The sequence below is a fragment of the Leuresthes tenuis genome, unplaced genomic scaffold (genome assembly GCF_036924035.1).
Source record: "Leuresthes tenuis unplaced genomic scaffold, fLeuTen1.0.hap1 SCAF_5, whole genome shotgun sequence".
In the NCBI taxonomy this organism is placed as follows: Eukaryota; Metazoa; Chordata; class Actinopteri; order Atheriniformes; family Atherinopsidae; genus Leuresthes; species Leuresthes tenuis.
Window position 1 is genome coordinate 2,161,764 of NW_027325359.1, and position 14,033 is coordinate 2,175,796.

The following is a 14,033-nucleotide window of genomic DNA, read 5'->3' on the forward strand; positions in this document are numbered from 1 at the left end:
CCTTTTATTTTTATTCCCCTCCTTACTTGCTGCACACTTAGTTTGTTAATTGAAAACATGGCAGTAGAAGAAAGCCTTGTAACTTGTTAAACACTACGCGTGTTTGTGATTTGGACATTTGAACACTAAAGTCTTTTCTTTTACACAGTTTTCTGAGAGCTGATTCATTCATCTATTAGCAAAGACCAGGAATAATCTCGACGAAACTAAATTAAAATTACATTTGAATAAAAACAACAAAAAATAATAATTGTAAAACTGCACTTGTATATTTGCAGGGAATATATTTACATTACCTAATGGTCTGTTGTCAAAACTCTTTATGACATTTGCAAAATCATTTTTGAATAGTTGGACCCCCGAGTCAAGTCTCACCAAGTCAGGCATGGCCAAGTTTTACGAGCTCCCCATAAAGGTCCGGGGCTCTGACACGCCTGCAGGAGTCAGTAAAAGCTCCTTCTCCTCCCTCAAACTTCATTTCCTCCTTGTCCAACCAGAAAACTCTATAACTGATAACTTTATATAGCGGGCACCGAAAGTTGTGAGGAGTCCTTTTCAGAAAGGGCTGGAGCAGATAACTCTGTGGCAGGACAGAAGCGGAATACAAATATTCAAAGGTCCGGCTTCAGTGTTTGGGTTGAGCTGCTGAGCTGAAGTGCGTGACAGTGATTTCCCTCTTTGCTGTCCTCTCCCTACCGTCGCACAGGTTGTGGGCTGTAAAGAGCCAGGGAAGACCATTTAACAGGTACTTTTTGTTTGTTTGTGTGTTATTTACTGACAGCAGAGTTTGTTTCAGGCCACATTTTGCGCTGCGTGGTGACATCGCACTTCGACGTTCCGTCCAACTTTCCTACGTACCAGGTAATGTGTCGACTTCATGGGAGTCACGGTTTCAACACTTTTCTATCAACATGTATCTGTAGCCCACATCTAAAGGAAACAACAACAGTGTGGTGTCTGTGTGATGAGTCGTGACATTAAAGCCACATGACATTAAAGGTTCTGTGGGAATATTGCGTTACCGCGCACTAAGTTGTCATCTGTTGAGTTGAGTTATGCGACTTTAATGGTTTCAATATTTTATTAACTCCTGTCAGGGCTATAAAATCCCCATAACTGCTATATCGCGATCATTTATTTTTGGCAGGGTGTCATGGGGCTGTCACATGCTGGGAAATTTTGAATGTGCCAAAATTAAAAGCTTGATCGCTTTAACAGTTCATCCTACTTATTCGGCTGGTTACAGATGTAGCCTATTGTTTCAACAAGTAGTTATGAAGACATCAGGCTATTCCTGTTTGGTATAAGTGAAACATTTTCCTGTCAGAGTTAACACATATATTTGGCGTGACACTAAAAGTTGATCGTGTAAGCCAGTGGGAATGTGCAGAATCAGAATGCTAACTTCTGAGTCAGTTCAGAGGCAACAGCTGAATGAGATGCCACTCCTTCATGTGAGCAGCACACTTCATTTAACAGTGGACTTATCACTGGATTTGCACTGTCTGTTGGAGCACAGACACTTAAATCAGCCCCATGTATTTTCATGCTGCCTTTGATATACCAAAGGATGCTGAAAATGTCATTTTAAGCTCATCACTGCAGAGGTGCTGCCAGGAGAGATCCTATGAAGCGGAGTGATGGCTGAGTGTGAAAACTCAGTGCTGCTACGAGTTGTGGATGGAGCTCTACATACTTTTCTGCTTTTCATTAGTTGATGTTTCCTCTCTACTTGTGGGTAATGAAAAAGATATTTTTGTTGCCAAACCTTATAATAAAGTTAGTGTTTCTTTGTCTATATGAAAATCTAAATCTGTTTTTATTTGATAAACCATCATTGAGATTTAACTGTTGACCTCCAAGAACCTGCCGCAGAAGTCAAAGGGTGCCATATCAAAACAGCAGCTCCCTTTTACTTCACACGTGTCAGCATGGTGTGCTTTGCTATGGATCATAGCTATTCTTGTATATGGGAGGGTAGGAAGGTCTTCATCTGACCCCACATTCCTCCCTCTCTGGTGGTACAGGATCAGTGCCTCCTCCGTGATGCACTATTGAAAAGAAGTATGTTATTTTGTTATTTTCACTCTTGTGGTTATTTATTTTAACAGCTCTGGAGTGAAGTTTACTCTTTAGCTGTCCTTTAATCTTGCAAAGAAAACAAATGAATCTATTTCGTACCAAACAGGCCCACATTTAGCTGATTGAGCGTAAGGACACCAGCATACGGACATCAAAGGTTGATATCAACAGCCAACTTTCTCTGACTATTTTCTAATCAGAAGCTATTATAACCTTTAGCGAAGAGGTTTTCCTCTGTCCCACATTGGCTGATTCTCCAAACAAAAGAAGCAATGCAAGCCTCCAACTGAGTTGACTTCCTCAGCTTTCTCTCTCCCACACTGTCACCACAGAGCTCAGCTCTCTGTTCTGTCCCTTCATGAAAGTTCCTATTCTCTTGGACGAGGGGGCAGGACTGTTTGTGCCGGGTAGATCTCACTCCACCGGGCCTCACAATGGATGAGCTGTGCTGTTATATCAACATTTAGTTCTCTCCCCTTACTTCTGCTGCTTTAATCATATCCCTTCAGTCCAATCAGCAGCAGGAAGAGCCAGTCTTTGTCTGTGTGAGATATCGCTGGCACTTTGCTGGTGAGCAGCATGTGCCATGACTCACTCTGACTTTGCATGTTGTGTCACTGGAGCTTGGGCTACAGCCCTAATTTCAAGAGTGTGGACAAATACATATTTTCATAAGTTGCCTAATCAAGCTGTGCACTCATGGGCTGCAGATCAGATATCTTAACTCTCAGCCGTATATACACTGCAAGCAGGACATCATGTGCCTATATTTTGACTTTGCCATGTGAATGACAGACAGTTGTTTACAGTCCAGTCTATTTCTGATGCAGACTCTTAGCTGCTTGGGATGAAGATGAAGCAGATGACAGTTTCCAAAACTGAATAGATACCCGAATGTGTGAGACCAGATGTTTCCTATTCATTTTCCATGCAAGACCAATTGTTTCCAGCTTAGACCATGTTGAGTGTTTTGTACAGTGTCATTGCTACTTTGTCTTACTGTGGAAGAGCTGATCTATAAATACAGTATTTACCAGAACAATTAAACAGCCGCCGACTGTGTGCAGTAGAGCCTCCTATTTACTTTGAATGCCACATAATATACACTTGGTTGCTGCATGAGTTTCACCACCATAGTCTTTAGCATGTTAATGTTCAACACATGCTGTGTGTGGCTCATGTGGAAGTGGGGTCTTCACTCTTGCTATCTGTTCTGCTTTCGCTGTTTTGTTGCAGAGCTCAGGTGGATTTGAGAAAACAGACTTGTTGACTTTAGCTTGGAGAACTTCCTCTACTTTGGGCCTACGCAGTTACAGCATTCCCTTTTCAAGTCCCTTTGTCTGTGTTTGTTGGTTGGTGTGTGGGAATTTTTTCGGTTGTATCTCAAGGACACAAGCTATCAATGGTGGTAAGTTAGAGAGTCCTTGTGTGCCTTTTTTTTCAAAATGATGTCCTTTTATTGAACTGAAACCATGGTTTATTATTACATTACTGCCCAATATATCATCATGCTTATTTTTTAATCAAATCTAATCACTTTTGCCATGAATGTAAATAAACAGTGGAGCATAACAACAAAAATCTTAATATAATTACACAAAAATATCCAACAGCATGACAGTAGACTGAGTGAAACACAGTTTGTGTATTTCCAACATTGTTGCAGTACTTATATGTATACACGATGTAACACACGCATATATATATGCACCTGGTTCTAGTTAATGACATTTTGTCACATTAGGCCACAAAAATTCCAGTTGCCACAGACCATGTCCATTTCAGACGTGGTATTGTGATTTATAGTGTGCTAGCTGAGCTGAGAGCTGTAGTGTGGAGTTTCCTTTTGAGGGAAATGAGTCACATAACTGTAGCCATATGTATAAGCAGTATTTTTGATAGGAGTACATTGATTTTTATTTGCCACTTGTTACTTAAAGCCTGTTTAAAAATGCTTTTATTCTCCTTGATTTTTAACTGGCTTTAGGTGGATCCCATTAGCCTGCTCCAGACCAGTTTGAGCATAATGGATAAGAGATGGCTCCACTGTTTATAAGCAGAACTTTGATTATGGACTGTCTCAGTACATGTTGTGTCTAAGCTTTTAACATTTTAATCATTTTACCACATTGTTTAAAACTGTGACAATTACTTCAGTGAGCAATGCCATTCTTTGGAAAAAGGGACACAGTGCAGGAAAACTAGCTGTTAGCAGTAACATTTGAAATAGATTACATTAGATTAGGCTATCGTTTTTGTAAGGTTCATTGTAGTTTGCCAGTGTGCTCCATTTAACATAGGAGAGGAATAATCTCATCCTAATTTATTTAAGTCAAAGGTATAAGTTTATTTTTTCAGATTCTATAAAATATAATGAAGCACAACACACTACTGCATTCTAAATTGTGAAGGAGCTTTTTAATTCAAAATAGAAAACAAAGCTTTGTTTTCAGTTAATGTGCAGTCGAGCTTTGCATCACTCCCATATGCATGTTTGTATAATTTTGTGTGCAAGAACAATTAGGAAGCAGCTTACCTGGATTTAACAGGTAGATCTGGAAGCAGAGACAGTTGTTCTGTACTACAGTCTAAAATAGATCCATTCATATAAAATGTTCAAGTTTCTGGAGCCTATTGTCTGCTGCAAAAGTCTTAAAAAGAGAACTCTATCCCTAACATCCGGGCAGAGAGCAAGTCGTTGTCCAAAAACTGGTTGAACACTGCCAATTTCTATCAATGATATACGAGTTGTTGTTTCACTCTAAAGTGGTTTGATTTTGTGTTTTAATTGGTTCACAATTTTAATCGCAGTTTAGAAAAAGAACACAATGGACTGGAGACGTGATTTATTCATAAATCAAGTGAGAACTGAGCTTCCTGATAGACTAATTTCTTTTAGAACAAAAGAAATAAATCTGTTCATGCAGAAGTCTTCTAAGCTCCACTGTGGGGCCCCCCACCATGAGGAGAAGAGGAAAGTTGGGTGAATTTGCCTCATTCTTGTGAAAGGGAGCAGTAGTGGCAGTTTGTTAGTCAGAGAGAGCCTTTCACTTGGAAAAAGTATTATTTTTCATTAAATTATTTAATGTTTGTCTTCTATACAGATTCCAGATGAGCCCAAACCTCATCTTGTGACTTCCTTCGTCCTTCCACCTGTAAATCGGAGACTGCTGTTATATTATAACAACTTATTCTTATAATTTTTGGAAAAATGTTTTTTCTCATCATGTTTGTTGAGATTTAGGCAACTAAATGATAAAATTAAGTTTCAAAAAGTCTGGCAGCAAGCTTTCTGCCACAAAGACGTTCTGCAGAAAACCCTGAAGGCTGAATTCAGAGCCTTTTTAAGAACTTAAGGCAATTTAAGTCATTTAATCTAGCTTTTTGTCAATGTAAATGATATTTTAATTCTCAAGAGGGTGACATCATTCCCCCGATGTTTTTGGTTTTTAACTTTTGTTAAAAAGGAGGATATGCAGTGAAGGTGATACTAAAACACAGTACTTGTACCTTAATGGCATTTGCAGTGTGAGACTGAGGCCAGTTGGTGGGCAGATATACACTTCTGTGTCTTTGAGAAGTCATTTTTAGTGTTTATTTTGCTACCACATGTGATTTAAGAAGAAATTACAACTTTTACCTGATCACCAAATTGAAGGTCGAAGATGAAAGACCTGCCACCCATAGTTAGCTTCTTTTTTGTAATTCTTGGACTAACTCTTCAGTCAGGCCACTTTTAAAGTCCGTCACCAAAGTGGAAAAGGTGAAAAATAAGCATCCAGCATCCTGGGCTGTTGTCTAAACACATTGTGTTGTCTGGAATATAGTGAATTTCAATTTCTACACTGAACTCAGGGATAGCAGAGCTTTTTCAGAGTATTATATGTTTTAGAGAAGCACTCAGGGATGTAACAACCTTAATGTTCTCTGACAGAAAAGAAACAAAACAAAAAAATAAAAAATCAATTTCACATTTCCCGCTCTGCCAGCTTTATTGGCTCCTCTTCTCTGGCAGCCTTTCCTGTCCTGTCCTAAATGCTTCTTGGTCCAAAATCAAAAAACATCCTAAGGGACTAATTTGTTACCAGCTTTGAACCTACTGTGATTAATTGTGCCAGCTCTCATCCGGCCTCATGCAAGTGCTCTAATCAAAAGCACCTTTTGAATCACTCCAGTCTGGTGCTCGTTGGACTGAGACCTCACACTGGAAATTGAGCTCTTTAAAGATCTTCTCTTATTTAGAAGCTTATTAGATGTGGCATCGTGTTTTGTTCCCTGGCTCTTCCTTTTTTATTCATAAATGATCATTTAAGCAGGTGGTCAGCAGTATGTCTTCTATTATTCATTACTATCAGATCTGGAACTTGTTATTTGCTGGTATTGCTCCTTTATTCTCTTTGTGTGATGACTTTGGTGGGGACATTGGATCAGATTAGGCAGATTGATCATCATCCATTCATCTATTTATTGCGGTAGAGTGCTGAGTCTAAATTAAATTTACTGCCAATTATTTAAGCTCTTTTACAGCAGAGCATAAGTTAGTTACTGCAAATCAAAGCGTAAACTGATATCTTGACCAAAAACACAACTTAAACATATTTGGTGTAATAAAATGGAAAAGACCATAATTTCAAGGCATGCAGTTTCTTCAGTAGATACAGTGCCAGGTCGAAAGTCATGTTAATGAGAAAACTTTTGTCATTACTTTTCTATATTAACCGCTGCACATTACAACATACTGAGCATTCAGAAAGCTGCCAAATGCTCACTTTTAATGACAGATTCAAAGATCCCTGATGTTCTAGTTCAGTTGCCGTGGCATCAATAGTCACACATAATTGAAGGGTGCTTTGGCACTGGCCACTATTTGGATTACAGGCATTTGACATTTTCTTTTCATTTTCACTCTTTTAGTTTGTTTTTAATGTCATGTTGTGGTGAGCTCAGCATATGTGAAAGTCATAAATGCCTCAACGTTTTGCCAGCTGACTTCTAACAAGATGATCAAGCGCAAACATCCAGTCATTTAGGGCTTTCAGAACTGATCTTGAAAGCATATGTTTTCTTGACTTTTATGTGTTTATAGCTTTGCTAACAGCATTTGCATGGGGAAAGTCTGTCACTCCGCCACATGATGGACTTTTATCTCTACAACAACAACTGCATACATGTCCACAGAACTTTGTCTATAATGCTCATGAATGTCTACTTGAATCTTTGGTGAACATTTGCATGACTTTAAATGTGGTGCCACTGGTAGATTTTGCAGCATATAGTTCAATATCTTGTTGGACATCCATTCTGTAAAAAGGATTGATTCTATTTACTTTGGTTTTGTGCTGATTATTCTTTTTGTTCCATCATAAACTCAATATAGGTTTTAACTGATCCCTTGAAATATCTATCAGATGGATTTGCAGATTTGCAGAGTTCCTAATCATTTATTCTAATATGTATCTTGGTACATGCATTAATTTTAACTCAAGATAAATTGAACCTCCCAATATATGTCATCTATTGCCACCAGCACAAAAACTGGTGGCACCCAGAGTCTTGCAAAGTTCATGACATTCCCAACAGCCTTAACTGAATTTTGTTATAACGAGTAATTAAAAAATGTTAGGAATCTACATCTTTAAAGTTGGGATGTATTAAAGGTAAGCCGTTAAACCTGCTTAACATCTGAATACTGGCATTGTTAGCCTCTCAGATCCAGTAACAAAGGGTTGAACTCAAAAAAGAAAAACATTTTGAAGAACCATAATATCAAAAAGGAACACAACATATGATTAAAATTCAAAACTGTATATACCCATTCCAGATTTGCATTTATATTTTCATATATACACAGTAATACATTCTTTATAATTTGGGAATTTGGCTTATTTCAAACCTCTAAGCCCTTTTTTTGGAAATGAACAACAGTTAGGACCGTCGCTGCAGTACTTATTAAGTATAATTGATAAACATATTATATATGTGTGTATATATATATTTGTACGTGAGCTCACTTTTCAGTTCTTGATGGGCTATATTGATGATGTCTGGGAGTTTAAAATGAATAAGGATTCCTCATTTTCTTTTATTTGTCAGAAAATGGAAATCATTCAAACTTTAGAAAGGGAGTGCTATTTTGAGAAGAAGTAATGGTTTTCAATCGAGGGCAATGAACCAGAGGGTTGTGCTGAATAACTGTTATTTTTTCAACATTGTTGTTTCAAAATGAGTTTCTTCAGCCAAGCATGCAGGGAAACTCATACAAAGCCAGATGTAGAACAGCAAATCTGACTTTTAATGCTCGAGCCAGGCAATCTGCAAATGTTTTCTGTTGGGAAGAATAAAAACGACTACGGCTTTTGGTTGACTGAGAATTTTCAACTCGTTAAATCTGCATGTTTTCGTTTTTTCCAGCAACAATTAGAATATCTTGATGCTATTTAGGATTGGTTGGCATGGAAAACGATAAACTCTCTCCCACTGAAACGAGCGGGTTTTAGTGCATGTTATTTATTAGACACAGCAGTGAGCAACTCTGCATACAGTTGGTGACTTATTACACTAATAATGGGAAACGTAACAACTGCTCACAACTTGCTAAAGTAAAAGATGAGCTAACAGAGACGAAACTAGCTTTCAGCAATCCCAGATACTATTGTGCATATTATTTTTGCGAAATATATTCTAATGATTCCTCCTTAATTTGATGCTGTGTAGGAAATGGTGGTGATGATTATTGTTTCTTAGGGAAGACATTCCTTGTTGTTTCCCAGCATAATATCTTTAGGAAAAACGAGCTAACCCTTTGATTTCACCAGATGCAACTGCAGGGAGCTCTGGCTGCAAAGTGGATCCTGGAGTTGATTTTGGCCATTCTAGACAATGCTTGTGATCCCATCATCTGTGCCGCAGCATGTTTCAGAAGTGTCCCAGAAGCAGCTTGGTGGTTTACTCTGCTATAAATACGCTACTTGTCTATTTTGGACAGAAGCCTTGCAAGCTTCACAGAGCAGATGAGACACGCAGGAAGTCAGACAAGGGAATGGCATATTGAAACTTGTCTATTTGCAAAACGCCCTTTGAAGATTCCTAATCACATCACATACTTACATCAATATAACCATACACTGAAGGTGTGAAGGTAAACAAGATCTGTGCCAAAATTAAACTCAAATAGGTATTACAGATCCCACAGTTCTTTCATCTCTTCACACAAATATTCGTGCACTTTTATTATCCCGTTGGACACATTCACACATCAGTGAATACATAGAGTGAAATGGGGCAAAAGCACTTTTCCATGTGGACAGGGAAAGCTTGGTATCAAACCACCGACCTCTACCTGCTTAGCTACAGCAGCAAACTGGGATTTTCGGAGTTTTGTTTTCTAATAGTGTGCTAATTCCTCAAAGATTTTGAGTAAATGCAGCTAGTTTTCAGCAATTACACCATAGATTTTATCCCACCGAAGCGTGAATGAAACAGTTTGTGGTCTAAGTCTATCTGATAGATAGAAAAAACGACACAATTTCTTCACAGGATGTCGGAAGGCTGTGCACAAGTTATATCTATGAACATAGATAAGTAAATGGAGGAGGAGGGAGCTGATTAAAACTATTTCAAGAAACATTGGTTATATTTTGAAAGAAAAGAGAAAAAACAGCTTCATCCTAAAGCTTTTAAGTGGTTTTTGTTGGCTTTTCTTTGCTTGTCCATTGTCATGGTAAAGACTAGACTTGGCCTGTTGGATACTAGTGAGGTTGGCAGGTGTGCAATGCCGACAGGAGGGTGTTTTTCTTCCAGTCCTGGAATTTACCAAGGGATTGCAGTCTGCTTCACACATCAGCCTGTTCTCCAATCAGTATTGGAGCAGGAGAGTTTTCTGCCCCTGCTCTGAGCCTGTTTGACACATGCATTCACATATTTAGAGAGATCCTGCTTGACATGCACATCAGAAGGACACTTGGTATGCATGCCGAATGGACTGGTTCACAACCAGCTCACTTGAAAAACAAATTTCAGGTTCACCTCTGGGGCAGCTAATGGGACTCTTGTGAGCTTTTTCATTTACTTATGGTGGGGGCAACGACACTTCATGAAATGAAGGTGAGATCCCTTTCATAGTCTGTAATTCCTTTCAGAGAGAGTACAACATGATAGCCACAGCAAGTAATGCAGAGTGATGCAGGTTTATATTTGAACTGTGTGAAAGTTGTGGAGTTAGAGTTTCCCCTGAGACATTTCCATCCGTATTGTTACTCTTTGGCTAGGAGAGTCCATGTCTTTGACAGACCACACTGAGAGACCTATATTCTCAGCTCTGGGAGTGCTGCTGCTCTTACTGATACAGACCATGTGAGATGAGATGTGCTGCCACTGTCAGGCTCATGTTAGAATTCTGATGTGAAACAGTAAATTAATATTGCATACCCTATATCCCTCTGGTACAATTTCCTTCTGTTTTCTTTCAAGGAGGCTGACATTGTACATACCATCCTGCAGCACCTACAGACTGCTGCTTTCCATGCTTGATTTGTTAGATAGAATTAAATAAAATTATTTGAAAACATTGTTTATTAATCCCAAAGGGAAATTATGTTGTTGCGACATTCTTTTTTTTTTTTTCAACAATCATCATGTGTTGTTATTGTTGCTGGGAGGAACGACCTCCTGTATCTCTGTTACTTTTTCGTTAACAAAGTCTCATACTGATCCCACTGTTTTATCAACAAAATGTTATGTAGAGGGTGGTCAGTGCTGTTGGAAAAGGATTTCCTGTGGGAGGGAAACTGGCTTTTTGGCTGACTGGCCTATCTAATTGTAGATCACAAGTCTGTCAGAAGGTAGCAACCATATTGCATTCGGCATTTTCACAAATGCACGGTCGCCTTGAAATATCCAAGACTTTTTCTGGAGAGTTAGGACATGTTAGGACACAAATATCTGCTTGAGAAGGACTCAACTTATTTTGTACTCAACCCAGAAATCTCCATAGTTGCCTATTTTCCTGGAAAACGTCTAAGTGCATCAGTGTGTGAATGGATCTGGTCACTTCTGAAGAATTCACACTGATTGAAACATGTAAGCTTCTTAATTTTTGTGTCATAATGTTGCTGCTTGCCTTTATGATGCTGTCCCCTCGTTTATTGGTATTTTGTGTATATGTCATACATGTCAAAGAAATAACATAAAATCCTCATTGTGAATACGAAGGAAGCCTAATCCTTGATGTCAACTAAACATTATGGGAGCATATTTTACGTTGGGCTATCAAGATTATGAAACTCTAGTTGACTGTCAATTTCCATACAAATAAATATGTTTTGATTTAATTAACTTTTTTGGTGCATTTTCATGCCAGCTGATGATTATGTCATGACAAACACAACTAATTGCTGTCATTGCATTATTTGATAATTGTGACATTGTCATCCTTTCACAAAGAATCACCTGTTGTCTGTTTCATGTGGAATGGCAACTGTGGATAAAGTACTGATGTATTTTTTGGACATTCGCCAATCCATTTTTTGGCAAGGAAACTTCATTGGTGTTTCAGCAGGAATATCTGTAATTATAAATTATTAATTGGAATGCCTGTCATAGGGTATAGTGTACAGTTGGTACAATACTACAATACTTCCTCTGTCAAAACTCGTTTCCACTGCTGACTGAGGCTTGTGGTGGAGTCATGCTGCTGTACACGTCAAAGCCCTTGAGTATTTGTGAATAAGAGGCTTTGGGTGAGGCCTAATACTGACACTCGAGCTTGTAAGTAAGTGTTTTTCAACATCTGCCCTGTCTATTCTGGGTTTTTGGTCTATAATAAGTCCTTAAAGAGTACTTGAATCAAGGCTTGGGTGCTCTCGACCCAGGGTGACTGTTAATGTACGACCGAATCAAACAGTTCCAGCCACTGGGTGCATATATGTTCCCATTTACTGCCACTCATGATTTACCACATAACAAATGCCATTTGGCTGCTTCAAATGCTCACTGCGTTCATATCCATGTGTGATCTGGCTGTGTTAACCATACATTGAGTCAAAATATTCTAAAAGCTGAAATTTCATCCCTCTGTGTCTGTGTAGTTAACTTAGAAATTGTGATGTGTGATTTCTATTTTCCATGCCTGTAACATCTTTCAAAGCCCCATTATTACTAAGAAAATCATAGATCAACCTCTGGAACAATTTATATACAGCAATAATTTCTATTGCTCATTCTATCCATATATCCAAGTGCTGTAAATTGTTAGAATGCAGATATTCATTCATTATTTAGCCGTTTGATCAAATATATTGCATTATTACTCACCAATGCAAAATGGGTCAATGTGTGGACTGTTTAATTTCAGGGTATTCACATCCAAATAGTAGGAATTTAGGAAATCAGGCCTATAAAATGTAAACCTCCTTTTTCGAGGGCCTCAGAAGTCAAAATTGATGAAAATACCTGTTGAAACCAGGAACCCGTAAACTCGTAATCATCAGTGAATGATTTTCCTCCTTTTTACTGCAGCTGCCTTCAGTTCATGTTTGTTCATGGATCTTTCGGTCTCTAGTTTTGTCTACTTATTTACCTTTAAAAACTATTGAGTTGGTTTAACAGCATAGTTAGAGTCATAGTTGTTACAGTACACAACATGGAAATTAATATGAATGCAAATCAAATCCGTCCCTCAACAGATGTTACCAGCAAAAACCATTTAACAGGTTCAAGTATGGTTCTCTTTGTATTTACTGTATTACATGCTGATTAGAAGCAAGATTGACAATATTTTGATGACTGTTCTGCTGATGTGGACCATGCTGAATAGTCGGCAGTCACATTGCATTAAACCCTCAACATTGCTCTGCTGGTCAGTTGTCCACCGCCTGGTTTTGGGGGCGGGCTAGCGGAGGAGCTTGCACATTTTTGTTGTATCATTGCTAATTACCATCTGTGTTGTGGAACCCAAAATACTTTTGCACCTCTTGTATTGTAGAGGTGACCAATACAACATTGTTGAGTAAAACATGCAAATGGACAGGCTGTTATGCATTTTAAGACTGTTCTCTGGTAAGACTACTTTATGCAATAAATCTCTTTAGCTAAAAAAGTAAATAAATACATTTTGACTGGAAAAGCTTGTTATAGTTTGAATGTATCCACAGTTTGAATAAATATTTGAATTACAAATAAAAAGTGACATCCTTTTATCCATTTTTTTTTTTAAGTGGGGTTGAATAAAAGTTTGTATGATGTGTTTTCATTCTTTTACATATATTAGATAGTCATAGCATTCTTAGTTTGGAAATCACATCCCTTTAATAAAATAGCATTGTAAAAATGTATTTGTCAAGTCTTTCATCCCTAAACAATCTATTTCTGCCATAGAAATATACATAATACACCGGGTTCTGTCACTATCCTTTCTTGTGACTGGGACAAATTGCAATGAAAGAGTATCGGTCTTAATTACTTTGCTCTAACACATTTTCAAAGATGTCATTCTCAATAGCTGTTAATTTTCACTTTGAATTACTTAAATTGCCAAGCAAACATCCAAGTCATTGAGTCGTGTTTGTGCATGACTTTAAAATAGCAAAAGTGTATAAAAAGCTCAAGAAAAAGTGTCAGAGTACAGGTAGCCGGATGCAAAAGAAAGGAAACGAGTTCCTTTGTTTTTCAGGTTATTTCATCATAAGCTCCTCTTAATTTGCTGTAGCCAGTATTTGTGCGTGTGCATGTGTGTGAATGCTGCATTACTCAGCTGAACTAAGGTCAGCTCCTGAGGGGTTTTATGGAACTACTGCACTACTACGACTGAGTGAGTCAGGCTTTTTTTATGGAAACGTTGAGATAGACCATTCAGGTCACTGTAATGTCAGCCTTACTTACAGCGTAGCCTACAGAAACGACAGACCTGCCAGCCTTAGGGTGACAGATCTGTTGTTCCTTATAGAGGTCACAAA

At 38.2% G+C, this 14,033-nt stretch overlaps 1 protein-coding gene across 2 annotated transcripts in view; it reads left to right on the plus strand.

Annotated features, from left to right (window-relative positions):
• Window positions 1-490: 490 nt before the first annotated feature.
• tspan9a (tetraspanin 9a) overlaps window positions 491-14,033 on the plus strand; it is a 166,610-nt gene continuing 153,067 nt past the window's right edge. For both annotated transcript variants that reach the window (XM_072385428.1, XM_072385429.1), the window contains exon 1: window positions 491-745. The gene's annotated coding sequence lies outside the window, so the exon portion shown is untranslated. The remainder of the gene's footprint in view (window positions 746-14,033) is intronic.